General features: G+C 34.0%; 1 protein-coding gene across 2 annotated transcripts in view; it reads left to right on the forward strand.

Moving 5' to 3' along the window:
* The first annotated feature begins 1,468 nt into the window (after window positions 1-1,468).
* LOC128223789 (carbonic anhydrase 2-like) overlaps window positions 1,469-20,686 on the forward strand; it is a 41,870-nt gene continuing 22,652 nt past the window's right edge. Inside the window, exon 1 of one of the 2 annotated variants that reach the window (XM_052933181.1) lies at window positions 1,469-1,549. The gene's annotated coding sequence lies outside the window, so the exon portion shown is untranslated. Of the gene's footprint in view, window positions 1,550-18,968; window positions 19,034-20,686 lie in introns of those variants that run through there. The other variant, XM_052933180.1, reaches the window with a different exon arrangement.

Below are 20,686 nucleotides of genomic sequence, written 5' to 3' on the forward strand. Positions count from 1 at the left end.
TACTAATCCGGATTTCTATGGCAACATTCTCAAACGGCTATGTATGATTACTACGTACTATTTAACATGATACATTTTTTTCTGGTATTTCTAAAAATACTTTCTTGAATCTTGAACTCAACTCTTTGCGACAACATCATTTGATTACCAATTATAACTTTTAATCAGTGTTCAGTTATCCATACACCATGGACGAGTATGTGTTGGTATCTTTTGGAACATTCGGAACACCTCGGCCATTTACCATCCGAAAGAACGTCGATTGTATATTGACGGTTTTTAATATCAGAAATCTTTACATTTAACTACGCTGCAAGTAAATCGCGTACTGATTTTTAAACTTAATGACTCTCGAGCTATGACGTCATTTGAATTTACAATTTTTTAGACGCCATATTATTTGACTATTTTAATGTTTTTAACACTTTGTTCAATTTGGCTTTCAACAGGTCATCAAATAGCTATGGAACTTCCACGAACACGTTCTATATTACATTTTTTGACGTGTGTTGTAAACACTAAAACAATAATTATCTGCATTAAAGTTATGGAGGTCAGTACTAGTATTAAAACACCTATTTCTTTTTTGTTTTGATACTCTTTTAATCAAGAATTTATGGTTATTTGGATAAAAGTAAAAACTGCTATCTCTTGATATCAGGGATTACATTCTGAACTGTTACTGAACAGTTAAGATGTCATCCCCTCCACCCAAATTGTTATCATTGAAAAACAGTATATATGATACTGACCAGTATGTTATACGATGCCTTTCGTCTGTGTTTAATGCCAATACCAGCAATAAACTATTGAAAATCGGTAATTTTATGATAGGTTTGAGTTGTTATTATTGTTGTTGATAAACGTTGTTCAATTATGTATTAATACTCATTACATAATATGAAACAGACAATAACTATTCTTTTACATGGTCTAAGAATGCACTTTTTCTTGATAGTTGCACAGCATACCTATTACGTCTATATTAAATATTGATATAACCTCACATTTGTGTTGTTATCTAATTGTCACATGACTATATGACTTCACATTCATCATAACAGGTGGTTAACTCACTGTTAAAGTATGTTTCAATAAAGCGTCTGTACAAGCGCCATATTCCCACAATCGGAACACCTCGGCCAGTATCCAACAGGTATTGGCCTATCTCGAAGCTTGCCGGAGATGGCCGAGTTGGTACGATTGATATTCCAGATGACTGAGTAATACTATATCCGCCTACGTATAATACTTTCGATGTTCTCATAACAAGCTGAATAACTCTAGCAGTGAGCTTAAGCTGTTTTCCAATACTACATTCCCCAATATCAATAGCGTATGTTATTATCCTTAAACCTATCTCCCAAGGTCAAACTAAATCCTTCACATTGTGTGTGTTCATGTTCACGTCAATAAATTTGTATCATTATGTTATAATTCACATTTTAAGTACTTCATGCACTGTTACAAAATAATTATAATGCAATGTCAAGTGCATCCGATTTAAATGTTCTCTTCATGAATTTCAGAATGATGGATTATTAATGTGGTGAGTTCTGTTTTACTATAACTGATCTGCTCTTTTAGTACCGGTATTTGTTTATAAATTAAACCTATTCCAAACATAGTTATGTTATAAATATATTGAAGTTTTGAATGGGTTAAAAGGGTCTCGCTCATGTTTTGTAAAATGCACCATTTTATGATGAAATAAAGTGTGGCAAACCATAATAGTGTTAAACTAAGATACTGACGACTGGAACCAACAACAAATTTTGATGTATTCTCAAATATTGCCTTGACGTCCATAATTTTAAAAAGCGTTTGTCTTTAAGGTTAAAATATCCCTAATTATATGTAAGAGTCCCTGTGGGCGAGTGGTTTTGTTATCAGTTTTCTTTGTTTCTTGATTGTACCGGTTTCGGTTCACTCCCCACTCAAACCAGGTGTCTATACCTTGATTTTATTTCATTCTGCAATTTTGGTATCAAAGAGTTAAACAATTATAATATAGGTGTTTCAGATGCATTACCGTGAACAATAAAATATTAGCCCTTTCAGGCTTTGTGTAAAGGTAAGTTAATTAACTTGTGAATCTACATTGATAACATAAAGCCGGGGGGCTTTGGTTTCTCGATGTTTTTTTCTGATCATTATTATAGCATATATCAAAACTGATACATCCATTCAGTTTAATGACCAACAATGGTTATTTAAATAATTATGGATCCCTACGTTTTCTGTAGACGCATTGACAGAATTCATGTTCTTCCTAAACTACATCCCCAAATATCAATATCGTATACATTTCAATATCCTGAAACCATTTTGTTCTCCAATCCCCCACAATGTCAAACTATACCCTTCACATTGTGTCTGCTCATGTTCACGTCAATAAATTTGTATCGTTATGATGTTATTATAATTTACATATTAAGTATTTCATGCACTGTTAAAAAATAATTATAATGCAGTGTCAAGTACATCCGATTTAAACGTTCTCTTCATGACTTTCAGTATGATGGATTACTAATGTGGTGAGCTCGGTTTTACTATAACTGATCTGCTCTTTTAGTTCCAATATTTGTTTATAAATTAAACTTTTTCCAAACATAGTTATGTTACAAATATATAGAAGTGTTTTAATGGGTTTAAATGGACTCGCTAATGTTTTGTAAATTGCACTTCTACGACGAAATAAAAAGTGGTATATTATAAGAATGTTTAACTAAGATACTGACGACTTGAATCAATCAACAAATGTTAATATACTGTCTTTGAAGTCCATGATTTTGAAAAGCGGTAGTAACGCTTAAAGGTTAAATTATCCCTGAACGTACCGGTTAGGGTTCGCCCCTATTAAAACCAGGTTTTTATACTTTAATTTCTATTTTATTCTGCAATTTCGGTATCAAAGAGTTAAATTATTATAATAGAAGTGTTTTCTGATGCATTATCGTGAAAAATAAAATATTAGCCCTTTAATGCTATATGTAGAGAGAACTTAATTAATTTGAGTGTCAACATTGATAACATTCAGCCAGGTGCTTTGGTTTCTCGAATATTTCTGTCTTTTTTAATCATTATAAAAACATATATCAAGAATAATACATGCATTCTGCTTTAATGAACAACAATAGCTATTTAAATATTGATCCCTAGGTTAATGTAACCTCAACGACTGAATTCATGTAAAAATGTACAACTGAAGTTATTTAAATATTGATCCGTAAGTTTATTTAAACTAATGGACTGAATTGACGTAAAAATATTAATAAATAATATTTAGATATTGACCCCTAAGTTAATTCAAACTCATTGACTGAATTGATGTAAAATATTTTCTTCTAATAAATGAATGTATCAGATTAGTGGATTAGGAAAAATATGCATAACTAAAATTAGGAATCAAACATGAAGAGCTATGAATATAATAATAAATATTATGAATTCACTATGATGTAATATATAATATATCATTATCGAGTAAATCTTATACAAAGTTTTTTATTACTTGCAAATTGACAACAGTGCACTTAACTCGTTGGATATTCCCCTATCTTACAAATCTGATCTTGATGAGGAAGGTTCGATCTATGTTTTTAATTATAAAGTATAAGCAAGTATTTAACCTTGTAAGTAAACAGTACATTTATATATCAGATCATGTTATCATACTCGCTTTGGAATTCTTGATTTCATATTATAGTTTAAATTGTATTGCAGATTCTGAATAGCATGGCGGAATTGATAATACTTAAGTCCTAGTATGTTATAGTTAGGTAAACTTATCGAAGTGTTTGCATATCCAAAAACGAACTATTTTACACTTTTTGATATTTCCTAACCCCCAAGATAATAACAATCATTTATTGCAATAAAAAAACAAGCAACAATACCGAAAATATATTCTAAATTAAGCGCACATAACGTCAATACAAAATTTGCATTACCCTGTATCTTTTTTAAATGCCAGGTAAAAAAAACAATGTAAACTTGTCAATGTGTATCCAAAAAACTGTTCGTAACCTTGTTTGATATTATTGAAACCCAGAAAGATAATAAATGAATTGATCTCAATTACAATTATGCAACAATACCGAAAGTATATTCTAAATTTAGCTTCTAAGTCATGATCTACCTCGATAGCCTACAGCGAGTGAGAAGTCCAGTTATTAATCATTTTCACTCTTTTCTGTTTAATAAAGCATCGTGTGGACCTATGGGATTTTATCAAACATAATTTTAGCCTTTATCATAATTATTTATTCAATTTCGTTCTGTTTTGTTCTTTAATTTTTCTATCCTATTGTTTAATACTAAAACACACTGGGACTTTAACTGGTGAAGAGGTATTGACAAAACGCGAATAACGTCACGAAATTTGCATATCACATGACTTCCTCAGTATGTTTTAGCAATGCAAACTTATCGAAATGTTTGTATATCCAAATGACTTCTCTTAATCTTTTTGTCATTTCTTAATCCCAGAAAGATAACGAATGCATTTCTCGCAATTGGCATGTGAGCCAGTCAACTGCTATGGCAGCGCCGTTGGCAATGGCGGAATTGACGATAGCAGTCATTCTTTGTATGAAATAATTAATTAAAATATGCAGGAGTTGTTGTTTTTCCCGCCAATATAGGTCATGAAAATATTGTTGTTTCTAGATGAAAAATAAGTGTCAGCGGCTGCCATCGAATAAGTAGACACAAATATCTGTAAATTATAAATGAGAAAAACATTTTATATCATTTTATGGTTAAATATCAAATAACAGCGCACTTAGTGTGAGTGTTGAAATCGAAAGTAAAATTTCTAAGTTGACACCGGTGACATAGTTTCACAAGTTCGGTCAGTTGGGTTTATGGATTTTAAATCACAAAATGGTTTGGAAATACTTGTCATTGAGTCAATGTAAAGCTTGTGTTTATTCTAGATTACATGTTTATTCATGTTTGGGTTAATAGTAGAGTAAAAACAATGAAAGAGTTGAACACATGTGTCAATGCCAGGAGTTGTGTGCAAAACATTTAGATAAAACAACACGGACAACTATTTTGAATAAGTCCATTTTAATTTGTAATGAACTTGATATTTCACTATAAATGAGATTTGTTGTTGTAACCAAGGAATACTCTTTAAAATGAAAAATAAACAATCATGAAGTATAGATGCCCTGTGAACGCATGATGCACAAAATGGCGGAGTTGGGAGAAGATGAAATATCCGATACATAATTATGGATTTCTCTGTTACTATCATTGGTACATAAAGTTAAGTCACATGCTAGATTTAGTATTTTGTTATGTGATTTTTATGTACTGATGTGGTAATTTGCTGCAAGACTTGAATTTGAAATGGATTTGATGAACATCCCTTGGTAAATATCCCGGTCCGAAAATATCCGGACTTAGCATGGATTGGGTTACACACAACAAGGACCCCGCATGGTAAAGGTTATTAAAACTCCAATCTAGGTCTAGTTTGGTTTTCGGTTTTTCAGGAATTGTTTTCACAATATTAAAGCTCTTGAAAATGTCTTTATAAAATGTTACTTCTTTATTTACAAAACTGGAAATTATTTCACTTTATTGACATTTAACAATAATGAAATAGCTGAAACAATGTTTAGAAAATGTAATGTATTGTCTTAATACAGTGCAATTTTTGTGTATTTTAATGCGTAAAAATCGCCATCCCTTTTTTCAATTTAATATTGGTCAGTTTTTCAGTGTTCTGCATTCACTTTTGCTTTACCATACCCTTAAAGCTGAATAAATGTCTTGCTGAGTAATATTCAATGTATCTTTGATAAAAAGTGTAGTTTATACATGTAAACATGTTTTATAGTCAATTTCATTGATGTTTCATTTACACGGTATGGAAGATTTAAACTGTGTGTTTTATTAGAACTTTGAAACTTTGAGTGTATTAAAACATGCATTAATAGCAGTTTAAACATTTAAAATGTCAAATAAATGATATAAATTTTCAATGTTTTTATTTTGTTCTCTGATTTTCACCCTTTAAGAGTATGTTTTGTGACTTTTTTTTCTTTTTTTCTTTTTTTTTCGACCACCTGGTGGACATTTTTTTCAAAAATTCTTGTAAACCAAAAAATAAAAAAGGAGTGGCCTTATCTGAGACTTTCTCACAGACGCACGTTTATATTTTCTCTCTAATTATTCAACACGAAAACATACTGGAACTTTAACTGTTGAAGTGATATTAACGTAATTATTATGACACTTACGGAAATGTTGGCGCTTATATCTCTTAAAGCTGATGTCTAGTAGACATTAATTGGAACAAATCAAAGTAGTTTTTGTTTTCCTTTTTATTAATATCATGTTCTATGCAAATGTTGGCGGAAACCAAAACTTCACCGTACATGAATACGAACATTTGTATCTTGTACCATTTTGGTCTGAAGTCCTCTTCAACTAGTTTTGACATAGTTAAGAGAGATGCCAATCTTTGTTCAAATGGCAACGTTTACCTCTACATTGAAAGTGGCACCGGTGCACATATTTGTTTTAAAGTAGAACCGGTGCAACGATGTACTTCTATGTTCGAAGTGGCAACGGTGTATCACAATGTTTACAATAGGACCTGTTCAACTCTATGTTCAAAGTGGCACCGGTGCACCTCTATAGTCAAACATTCACCGGTACACCTCTATGTTAAAAGTGGCAACGGTGCACTTCTATGTAAAAGTGGCAACAGTGCACCTCTATGTTAAAGTGGCACCTGTGTACTTCTCTATTCAAGTGGCACCGGTGCACCTCTCTGTTTAAAGTGGAACCGTTGCACAACTATGTTCAGGATGGCTATTGTGCACCTCTATGTCAAAGTGGCACCGGCGCACCACTATGTTCAAGGTGGCAACGGTGCACCTCTATATTCAAAGTGGCACCTGTGCACTTATCTGTTCAAAATGGCACCAGAGCACCTCTTAGTTCAAGATGACAAGTGCATCTCTATATTCAGAGTGGCACCAGTGTATCTCTATGTTCAAGGTGGCTATGGTGCACCTTAATATTCAAAGTGGTACCGGTGCACCTCTCTGTCCACAATGGCATCGGTGCACCTTAAAGTGGTGCTCCTCTTTTTTGGCAATACTGTCTGCTTTAGGACACTTGGTCTAAGTGGTACCTTACACCATTTGTACAACTTGTATATTTGAGACAATATCAACACTATTGGCTGTCTGTTATGTGTATCAGTTGTTGGAGCCAATACCAACAATATCACTTGACTTGTAGACATTCCAGTTGGAGCTCGTCATGGTTGTCTGGTTGGCATTCTACTAGTTAGAGCAATTCACGGTTATTATTTCTCAAAATTTAGTCACGGCTAGCGATTGTTTCAACATAATGCTTTGAGCTTAGATGTTTGCTTTTTGCTAAGGAAAGGTTTAAGCATCTTCCTTGTAATTAATAATTAATCATATAATAATAAGTATTATAAAATATAGTCAGACTTTATGCATTGAGCATAAATATACTTTTGTAATTATAAATGCTTGGATTAATCCATATTTTGGGTAAATTTCATCATAACCTAAGATACATATGATTGTATAGATTGTTTAAACGAATTCCATAGTTGTGGCAATAGTACGTCGGACTTGTAAATGCCTGTATTTATTATATTGAAATCGAATCCAGTAGCATCGATATTTGACTTGAACTGAAAAAAGAATTAAATAACAACATAAAACATGCCTATAAAAAGTATTTTTTATACAGTAAGGTCTTAAAACCGTTTGGCCAATCAGAATAAGTATTCTTTGTTGATTGTCATATTCGTTTTTTACACAAAGTGTGCTCATTTTGGCATTGGCGACCTTACAACGTCTTATTCTGGCACAAGGGACATACACAGCTTTAAAGGTGAAGTACCAATGTGTTTGACTTTGACATGTACTCGGGAGTGTTCTCTAATAAAATAAAAACATGATTTTTTTTTAAAAAACAAACAAAAACCTATATTTAAGGGATAGATGTAAATAATTTATTATATATCCTTATACTCAATATTTGTTAACGGAAAACAAACCCCTAACGACCAACAACAAAGAAAGAAAACAGAAAATAAATAAATCATAACACTATACGGATTTGATCTTGCAACGGTCATTATATTTTTCAAACCATTTACCAGTGTGTTCGATCTTTGCCAAGACAATAATGATGAAGATTTGAATCATCTGAAAGCTTTCTCGACCTTCGCAAGGACGGTAATCATGAAGTCTTGAATTTGCAAAAAGCCTGCTCGACCTTAGCATTGACGGCACTGTTGAAGCATTGACCCATTAAAATGCGTTTTCGACCGTCGCAAGACGGCACCGATGCAGCCGTAAACAACTTAAGAGCGCGCTAGACCTTTGCAGAGACGGCACTGTTGAAGTCTTGAATCATTTAAAAGCGCGCTCGAATTTTACTAAGCTAGCAAACGTGAAGCATTGATTCATTTAAAAGCGTGCTCAACCTTCGCAAGGACGACAGTGATGATTTTCATGACTCTAAAGTATTACTAATAGGATATTCCAAGTTTATTGCAGATAACCAAGATGAGAGACTGATTACAAATTCAATATATCGTGAGGTGACTGTTATCTCCGCGCTTGTCAGAACCTGCCAGATTAAGCTCTGTTATTCAAGCATTGATGTAAGAAACTGTGAAAAGGTCTGTTAGCTACAAATATACATGGATTTCTATCTTATTTAAGCACTCACATTCTAAAAACATCGTTTTAGTGCAGAATCTATATTTCATTTGAATAGTTTTTTTCTATTTACTGGATATGTTTATTCACATCACCTCAGTTTCACAGTGGACAGAGTTCAGCTCATTTTCATAATATCTAAAATAAACGAGTAAATTTTGCATTTCAATTATATATTTTTATTTTGACTTGATATATTCATCCACTTTCACCCAGTTACAAAGTGGTCAGTGTTCAGGTCATTTACATAATATGTATAGTTACAAATCAAAATGTCGACTTGTCGTATTGTTAATTCTCATTCACTTGCTATTAATCAAACAAAAGCTTTGCTGTGGCCCTCCTTGTTTTTCTGCTTAAATAGAGATTTGCTTTAACATTGATTTTCAATGAGTTATAAAAAATGATCCTTAAAATGAATATTTTCCTCACATAGGCTCTGTGAATTAATAAAAGCTATACAACTGTAACCAAAAATTATATATGAACCAGGTTTGAACATCAACTTTTGTAAAAGTCATACGTAAATCAATTTTGAAGTATTTTAAAGTTTGTTTGAATAAGATAATTTATGATATTACATTGAAAAGAGAAAGCTATCAAGACTTTGTAATAATTTATGAGTTGCCGAAGTGAATAGTTTTGAACAACTGATGAAGAAGCAACACTATAAATCAGTGTTTTTGGGTCAGTAAACTTGATAGAGTCAATGTATTTTATTTGTTAACTCCGTACAGTAGGCATTTATTCACGCCATGATATTCATTTATTTATGTTATATGTTTTCTTAAAACAAGTTTTAAAAATCAGAAAAAAGGTTAAAAATATATAGTATATAAAATAAAGAAGTCTTGAAAATAACATGATTAATAAACATATAATTCCAAAAGCGTAACGTTTACCAATAGATAGATATTCACCAAGTAATCGGGCCTGAAACGCCATAAGTAATTGCTTGATTATCTTTCCTGTACCAATACAATTTACCCACGGATATGCAACAGCTTATCTGTAACGCCATAAGTAATGACTTGTATATATATCATATGCCGCAACACTAACCAATGTATATGGGACAGCTGTCCTGTAACGCCATAAGTAATTACTTGTATATCTATCATGTGCCACAACACGTACCCATGTATATGCGACAGCTGACCTGTAACGCAATAAGTAATTACTTGTATATTTATCCTGTACCAAGCACTTACCCATGGATATAAAGCACCTGACCTGTTACGCCTTAAGGACTTACTTGTATATCTATTCTGTACCAAAACACTTACTCATGGATTTGCGACAGCTGATCTGTAACGTCATAAGTAATTACTTGTATATCTATCCTGTACCAAAACATTCATCCATGGATATGCAACAGCTTACCTGTAACGCCATAAGTAATTACTTGTATATCTATTCTGTACCAAAACACTTACCAATGGATATGCGGCAGCAGATCTGTAACGCCATAAGTAATTACTTGTATATCTATTCTGTACCAAACATTTACCCATGGATATGCAACAGCTTACCTGTAACGCCATAAGTAATTACTTGTTTATCTATTCTGTACCAAACATTTACCCATGGATATGCAACAGCTTACCTGTAACGCCATAAGTAATTACTTGTATATTTATTCTGTACCAAAACACTCACCCATGGATATGCGACAACTTATCTGTAACGCCATGTGTAATTACTTGTATATCTATTCTGTACCAAAACACTCACCAATGGATATGCGACAGCTGATCTGTATCGCCATGTGTAATTACTTGTATATCTATTCTGTACCAAAACATTAACCCATGGATATGCGGCAGCTGATCTGTAACGCCACTATTCTGTACCAAAACACTCACCCATGGATATGCGACAACTTATCTGTAACGCCATGTGTAATTACTTGTATATCTATTCTGTACCAAAACACTCACCCATGGATATGCGACAACTTATCTGTAACGCCATGTGTAATTACTTGTATATCTATTCTGTACCAAAACACTCACCCATGGATATGCGACAGCTTATCTGTATCGCCATGTGTAATTACTTGTATATCTATTCTTTACCAAAACATTTACCCATGGATATGCGACAGCTTATCTGTATCGCCATGTGTAATCACTTGTATATCTATTCTGTACCAAAACACTTACCCATGGATATGCGACAACTTATCTGTAACGCCATGTGTAATTACTTGTATATCTATTCTGTACCAAAACACTCACCCATGGATATGCAACAGCTGATCTGTAACGCCATGTGTAATTACTTGTTTATCTATTCTGTACCAAAACACTTACTCATGGATATGCGACAGCTGATCTGTAACGCCATAAGTAATTACTTGTATATCTATCCTGTACCAAAACACTCACCCATGGATATGCGACAGCTGATCTGTAACGCCATAAGTAATTACTTGTTTATCTATTCTGTACCATAACATTCACCCATGGATATGCGGCAGCTGATTTGTATCGCCATAAGTAATTACTTGTATATCTATCATGTACCAAAACACTCACCCATGGATATGCGACAACTGATCTGTAACGCCATAAGTAATTACTTGTTTATCTATTCTGTACCAAAACATTGACCCATGGATATGCGGCAGCTGATCTGTAACGACATAAGTAATTACTTGTATATCTATCCAGTACCAAAACACTCACCCATGGATATGCGACAGCTGATTTGAAACGCCATGTGTAATTACTTGTTTATCTATTCTGTACCAAAACACTTACCCATGGATATGCGGCAGCTGATCGCGCCATAAGTAATTACTTGTATATCTATTCTGTACCAAAACATTCACCCATGGATATGCAACAGCTTACCTGTAACGCCAAAAGTAATTACTTGTAAATATATTCTGTACCAAAACACTTACCCATGGATATGCGACAACTTATCTGTAACGCCATAAGTAATTACTTGTAAATCTATTCTGTACCAAAACACTTACCCATGGGTATGCAACAGCTTACCTGTAACGCCATAAGTAATTACTTGCAAATCTATTCTGTACCAAAACACTCACCCATGGATATGCGACAGCTGATCTGTAACGCCATGTGTAATTACTTGTTTATCTATTCTGTACCAAAACACTTACCCATGGATATGCGGCAGCTGATCTGTATCGCCATAAGTAATTACTTGTATATCTATTCTGTACCAAAACATTCACCCATGGATATGCAACAGCTTACCTGTAACGCCATAAGTAATTACTTGTAAATCTATTCTGTACCTAAACACTTACCCATGGATATGCGACAACTTACCTGTAACGCCATAAGTAATTACTTGTAAATCTATTCTGTACCAAAACACTTACCCATGGATATGCGACAACTTACCTGTAACGCCATAAGTAATTACTTGTAAATCTATTCTGTACCAAAACACTTACTCATGGATATGCGGCAGCTGACCTGTAACGCCATAAGCATTTACTTGTATATCTATTCTGTACCAAAACATTCACCCATGGATATGCAACAGCTGACCTGTAACGCCATAAGTAATTACTTGTATATCTATTCTGTACCAAAACACTTACCCATGGATATGCGGCAGCTGATCTGTAACGCCATGTGTAATTACTTGTATATCTGTCCTGTACCAAAACATTTACCCATGGATATGCGACAGCTGATCTGTAACGCCATGTGTAATTACTTGTATATCTATTTTGTACCAAAACACTTACCCATGGATATGCGGCAGCTGACCTGTAACGCCATAAGTAATTACTTGTATATCTTTCCTGTACCAAAACACTCACCCATGGATATGCGGCAGCTAATCTGTAACGCCATGTGTAATTACTTGTATATCTATTCTGTACCAAAACACTTACCCATGGATATGCGGCAGCTGATCTGTAACGCCATGTGTAATTACTTGTATATCTGTCCTGTACCAAAACATTTACCCATGGATATGCGACAGCTGATCTGTAACGCCATGTGTAATTACTTGTATATCTATTTTGTACCAAAACACTTACCCATGGATATGCGGCAGCTGACCTGTAACGCCATAAGTAATTACTTGTATATCTTTCCTGTACCAAAACACTCACCCATGGATATGCGGCAGCTAATCTGTAACGCCATGTGTAATTACTTGTATATCTATTCTGTACCAAAACACTTACCCATGGATATGCGACAGCTGATCTGTAACGCCATGTGTAATTACTTGTATATCTATTCTGTACCAAAACACTTACCCATGGATATGCGGCAGCTGACCTGTAACGCCATAAGTAATAACTTGTATATCTATTCTGTACCAAAACATTCACCCATGGATATGCAACAACTGACCTGTAACGCCATAAGTAAATACTTGTATATCTATTCTGCACCAAAACACTTACCCATGGATATGCGACAGCTGATCTGTAACGCCATAAGTAATTACTTGTATATCTATTCTGTACCAAAACACTCACCCATGGATATGCGACAGCTGATCTGTAACGCCATAAGTAATTACTTGTATATCTATTCTGTACCAAAACACTCACCCATGGATATGCGGCAGCTGACCTGTAACGCCATAAGTAATTACTTGTATATCTATCCTGTACCAAAACACTCACCCATGGATATGCGGCAGCTGATTTGTAACGCCATGTGTAATTACTTGTATATCTATTCTGTACCAAAACACTCACCCATGGAAATGCGGGAGCTGATCTGTAACGCCATGTGTAATTACTTGTATATCTATTCTGTACCAAAACACTCACCCATGGATATGCGGCAGCTGATCTGTAACGCCATGTGTAATTACTTGTATATCTATTTTGTACCAAAACACTTACCCATGGATATGCGGCAGCTGATCTGTAACGCCATAAGTAATTACTTGTATATCTATTCTGTACCAAAACACTTACCCATGGATATGCGGCAGCTGATCTGTAACGCCATAAGTAATTACATGTATATCTATTCTGTACCAAAACACTTACCCATGGATATGCAACAGCTGATCTGTAACGCCATAAGTAATTACTTGTATATCTATTCTGTACCAAAACATTTACCCATGGATATGCAGCAGCTGATCTGTAACGCCATAAGTAATTACTTGTATATCTATCCTGTACCAAAACACTCACCCATGGATATGCGGCAGCTGATCTGTAACGCCATAAGTAATTACTTGTATATCTATTCTGTACCAAAACACTTACCCATGGATATGCGACAGCTGATCTGTAACGCCATAAGTAATTACTTGTATATCTATCCTGTACCAAAACACTCACCCATGGATATGCGGCAGCTGATCTGTAACGCCATAAGCAATTACTTGTATATCTATCATGTACCAAAACATTAACCCATGGATATGCGGCAGCTGATCTGTAACGCCATAAGTAATTACTTGTATATCTATTCTGTACCAAAACATTCACCCATGGATATGCAACAGCTTACCTGTAACGCCATAAGATATTTCTTGTATATATATTCTGTACCAAAACACTTACCCATGGATATGCGGCAGCTGATCTGTAACGCCATAAGTAATTACTTGTATATCTATTCTGTACCAATACACTCACCCATGGATATGCGACAGCTGATCTGTAACGCCATAAGTAATTAGTTGTATATCTTTTATGTACAAAACACTTACCCATGGATATGCGGCAGCTGATCTGTAACGCCATAAGTAATTACTTGTATATCTATTCTGTACCAAAGCACTTACCCATGGATATGCGGCAGCTGATTTGTATCGCCATAAGTAATTACTTGTATATCTATTCTGTACCAAAACATTTACCCATGGATATGCGACAGCTGATGTATCGCCATAAGTAATTACTTGTATATCTATTCTGTACCAAAACATTTACCCATGGATATGCACAGCTGATCTTTGTATATCTATTCTGTACCAAAACACTTACCCATGGATATGCGACAGCTGATCGCCATAAGTAAGTACTTGTAAATCTATCCTGTACCAAAACATTTACCAATGGATATGCGGCAGCTGATCTGTAACGCGATGTGTAATTACTTGTATATCTATCCTGTACCAAAACATTTACCAATGGATATGCGGCAGCTGATCTGTAACGCGATGTGTAATTACTTGTATATCTATCATGTACCAAAACACTTATCCATGGATATGCGGCAGCTGATCTGTAACGCCAATAGTAATTACTTGTATATCTATCATGCTCCAAAACATTTACCCATGGATATGCGACAGCTGATCTGTAACGCCATGTGTAATTACTTGTATATCTATCCTGTACCAAAACATTTACCAATGGATATGCGGCAGCTGATCTGTAACGCGATGTGTAATTACTTGTATATCTATCATGCTCCAAAACATTTACCCATGGATATGCGACAGCTGATCTGTAACGCCATGTGTAATTACTTGTATATCTATCCTGTATCAAAACATTTACCAATGGATATGCGGCAGCTAATCTGTAACGCGATGTGTAATTACTTGTATATCTATCATGCTCCAAAACATTTACCCATGGATATGCGACAGCTGATCTGTAACGCCATGTGTAATTACTTGTATATCTATCCTGTACCAGAAGATTTAGCTACGGATATGCGACAGCTAACCTGTATGAAATATATTTTGGAATATTAAACAATGATGTTTATCAACATAATACCCTAGAAAATGTGCTTTTAAAAATAGTGAAACATTAGTACTTTTAAATACTGCCATTCTGAAAGGAGTTGAGAATGAGATTGAGATTTGACTTGAGTACTTTTGTGATAATGGGTCAGAGAAAATGCACTGTTTTAGCAATTTAAAGGTCTTGAGCTGACGGGTAATTAACTGGTTTAGCCATTAAAAGGTCTAAAGATCAGAGGTAATTAACAAATATTCAAATTAAAAGAATAACAAAAATACCCCCAAAACACGTTTAATCAGTTTAAACATGGCATTAGTTGAAATCATACCAAACTAATATCGGGTTTATGGAAGGGAAAGCGGGAAAGTGTTTAAACTGCAAAAGCATTTAAGAATGTGGCGGATCCGCCGCAAAAACAATGTGATTACATTATTTGACAGAAGATGCGGATTCTTTTTAAACTTATGTTCCTCTTAAATGAGTTACAGCGTAAAAATATATCACAATTATTCCCACCTTTGTCTGATGACTTGATTTAAACTTTATTTTTATTGACAAAATAAATTGCGTTGTCTAATCCAAGTCATAATTTCAATAATTCTAATTGGAAATAATAATTAAATCACCTTAAACCTACTAACCCCGTAATTTATAATAATTTGCTTCTACATGTAATCGACCTCCAAAATTATATAGACGAGACTTTCGAAACCCGAGCAATTTAAATTAATTGAAGCTTAGCAAACACTATTTCATTGTTATGGATCAGAGTTGCCAATGGCATATCTTTTGCTGAATAAATCGAAAGAAAATGCGTTATAAAAACAACATGTCGCCAACGTAACTAAAGAAATAAAATTGGCCTTTCCGGCTTAATATTTCTATCCCTAGTTAAGATATTTCTGCGGCGCTAGATTATGAAAAAATAATTGTTAGTTTCTCGGGCACTTGTCAAAAACGGAGAGGTATTGCGTATTTAAATGTTATATTTTATTTTATCTTATATATCGGCCTTTAAACGAAAACGATTGCGAATAAAAGATTTGATATATATTTTGTTTTAAATTCTTCCTGTAACTACATTTCTGCAATGCATGTAGTGAAAGAAATGGCTTTGGTTTATCAGTTTATGGTATTTGTCTCATCATCACCGCAGAAAGATCTTGTTTTTTTGTTGTTGATTGTATAGATTAAATTTGTTTATGTTTATTGTTACTTCTCAATAGGTAAAGCGAACATGTAGTCAGTAATGAAAACCGTTCAGTGGACCTATAATAGTACTAATTATTGTTGTATTCGTGAATGGAAACAAATGTACTGACCAATGCAATCAATGCGGCTTAAAGAGGCCCCATAATGGAAAAACAAGCTGCTACAAAGAACGATTATATGAATTTCATTGCAATGATTATATCCTTGTTAGGTTGCCAGCATTTGTTTACTTCATAAAAGCGGTCATTTGGCCAGGTTAATTTTTTGAATTATTAATTTTTTAATTTTTTTTTTAATTACTGAGCGAATACAACTCGGGTTTTGATTAACGTTTTCCAAGATATTTGAAAACGCAATGTTTTTTTTAAAATAAAATCAAAGTTAAATAATTTCTGTTATGTTTTTTTATTGGCAACTTATATTATTTGTATAAACGTAGACGACTGAGAATGATCTAATAAAGCGATAACCACTTCAACATAAGCCAAACGATTATATGCTGTAAAGTATCGAAATCCTACAAACGGTATCTTACTCGACCTTTCAAGCTGGCATGTACCAGATAAGTCATGCATCTGTAATTCTATAAATCACTTTAAGATAAGGTGTTTCAGGGAGAACGTGTTTTATTCAAGCTTCACTGCATGAATACTGAAGTCTTATGAAACATGCCACTTCAGTCAGGGTTGATTTTGGGGGTGTTTTCGTGTTGATTTATTTTGACTTAGTTAATGAAAAATCTTATAAAAAAACTGAACTTGGGGTGAGCTCATTCGGAAAGCAAGAAAGGATACAGGGGAGGTACTGGGGCAGGGCCTACTTGGCAAGCAAGAAATGATAGAAAGTAAACGGAATCTGTCACGAGGTGTTACATAATCAAAACGTTAAAAATACAAGTTAACAGTTGCCAGGAGTTTGCATTGAGAGTGTCGCTCCTTTTATTGCTGTCAATTATAGACACATTCCAAACCGGATATTGCCATTCTTTGATTTGTTTCTGTTTCTGTAGGACTTTTCTTAGATTTTTATGATAAACAACGATGAATACGATGGAATGTTGCAATTGTTATTGCTCATTTATTCAGACACATTTACGGCGCTTTTCTTGCCAATATTAACAACATCTTGTTACTTGTAGAGAATAGTACAAGCAATTCTGCTAACCTGTATTTAATGCCCAGTTATATTGATAAAAGCAACTACAATAAGCCTGTCCAGAATATGTTACACAACTAAATGTTAAGACTTAGTCGAATAATTATCAATGTAAAAACAGACAATTTCTGCTAACCTGTATTCAATGTCCAGGCTCAATAGATAATAAAAATCTATAGCTAGCTTGTCCAGAATATGTTACACAACTAAGTGCTCGACCAAGGTCAAATAATGGTCAATGTTAGAATTGTCAATTTGCTGTAAAGGCTTTCATTTATTGAACAGGTCACAATCCGAAGCTATAGAATAAGATAAATAACACAAATCAGATTCAATGCATGTTGTTAAAGATACCATATTTTTCATTATTTTTTTAAAAAGCTTCATGAAAAAGATATTTAAGTGACTAGTTGCTAGCTTTAAATCGTCATTTCTCATTTATGGGTAGCAGTAAACTGCACTAGATAACACAATTTATGATGGTGCTGTTATAAAGCAGTAATTGTCAAAGCACTCGTTCTCTTAATACAAACGTCACGCTTTCCTTTCGTTCATTTACTTCTTCGTTTGTATATTATCGCTTTCTCGTAAGAGCAAAAAAACCTCAGAGAATGAAAGAAAAGAGAGAATGTGAATATAATAAAGTTATATGCATGCCGATTTTTTATTCATAAATATCAGTTGTTCGTAGCTGCATTATACCGTTTTTGGGAAGGACGACTTTTGTCAGTGATAAAAAAAAACATCCAGCAGCGATAAAAAGGGTTCATAAAAAAATCGGGGACGTGCAATCATCATCATCATCATCGTCGTCGTCGTCGTCGTCGTCGTCATCATCATCATCATCATCATCACACTTTTAGTGGATTAGGCCATTAAAGCCACTGAAACAAATGGTAATGATGATAATCATTTTGAAGTTGTTTTCGTTGTGAATCGCAATCAAAACTACAACTTTAATACGGCGTGACATAACTTAAATACATTTTCTATTTTCACAAAAAGATTCTTTTATAATACAATATTTATTCGTGTCTCATATTCTGTATTTGATTATGTATGTACAATAATTAGACATATTGGTATTTAGTTATATCCATAGAATACGGGCTAAAATAACTCATTTGTTAAAGCATTGAACGTCCTTATCGCTAGCTCTATACATACAGCAGTGAATACCCTGGCCCAGCCATTTCAATTCTATTGTGGTATCGTGCACAGTGGTTCGATCTTTTGTTAGGAGAAATAAGGCTTTAGGGTGAGTTTTTATGTGACAAACGTTTTACTTAATTTAATATAAGTTACTTAACAGTGCATTTCCTTTGACTATTAACGTATGGAAGTATAAAGCATGTTTGTAAATTGCATTGCAAATCAGTGCAATTATCAGTTGTGTGAAATAGAGAAATGATATGTTACATTGTTTTATTTCAATGAAAAACTAATTCATAATGATTTGCATGTTAATTATAGAAAAATAAATTTACAACATACAACATAGATCTATTATGAGTGAGTATATGCTATTATTTTCAGATATATGATCATACTTATTTCCACTTGAGTCCAGTTTTAGTACATTGCCATCATGGAAATAACAACAATATATTTTGATGAAACAAAATGAACATGGTTTGATGCATTTTTTTAGTATACTAGTATGGAATTTGTTTGAACCACTAGTTATGTATAAAAGTGACCTATTTGAGAAGAAAACGCTACTGCAAAGTCTACTTCATGTATGTTATTTGAGTGTTACATTCCATGCTAAGTGGTAAGCAATTGTTTACTTGATGTAATACTAAATATATGTCCTGTTCACCATGTTTAAATCATGTAGTGAATACAACTTTACTCACAAGGAATTGATATCGGGTTTAGTCTATTTGCGCTCTCAAATCAATTTGTTTCTTTTGGTAAAGATAAAACCCACTTCTCAAATTTCTTCATTTAATTTTAAGTTGTTTAATTTCGCAAAATGAATTAAAGTCAAAACAAGCTACAAGTGTATCGATGCAGACACGTACACAAACGCTAGGGCTACTACCTTTGCCCCTCCCTGAAAATAGTTTAAAATGTAGGCAATTTAGTTTGTCGGTACTACACCAAGAGAAATATAAATTTAAATTTCTATATGCTGCATTCTGAGACTATTTTACCATTTTCTCTCCGATATTGGTATAACCTTCGAAGATTTAAAGGGGTGGGGACTGGCACGGGGAGCTCCCCTATCCCCTTATTTCGCAAGTGATATACATACCCAACATGCACCGGAATATATGAATTAGTAAATGTTTGCATTATCACCATCAAACAGTCAATGAAAAAGTAGTTGATTGGAGTTTAAATTAGTTTATGAGTACTCAACCTCACACTTGCCTCTACATTGGGGTGACCGCCTTGGAACGGTCAATGAAAAAGGAGGTCAATTGAGTTTAAGCTAGTTTATGAGTACTCAACCTCACATGTGCCCCAACATTTGGTTGACCGCCTTGGAACGGTCAATGAAAAAGGAGTTCAATGGAGTTTAAGCTAGTTTATGAGTACCCAACCTCACATCTGTCCCAACATCGGGGATAACGCCTTTGAACGGTCAATGAAAAAGGAGTTCAATGGAGTTTAAACTAGTTTATGAGTACTCAACCTCACACTTGCCCCAACATTGGGGTTACCGTCATCAAACCGTTAATAAATAAAGGAGTCCACTTGGGTTAGATCTAGTTTATGAGTACTCGACCTCACATGTGCCCCAATACTTAATAATAAATGCAAGCTTAAAAGGGTAAGCCTAACTAACCTGAAGTAAAACAGAACAAATGAATTAATAAAGTTATTTTAAGTACTCAACGACAGGATACATAAATCTTGCAAAATAATGAATCAAGTCAGATAAACACAACGCGGCATTTTG

Source organism: Mya arenaria, chromosome 17 (genome assembly GCF_026914265.1).
Source record: "Mya arenaria isolate MELC-2E11 chromosome 17, ASM2691426v1".
In the NCBI taxonomy this organism is placed as follows: domain Eukaryota; kingdom Metazoa; phylum Mollusca; class Bivalvia; order Myida; family Myidae; genus Mya; species Mya arenaria.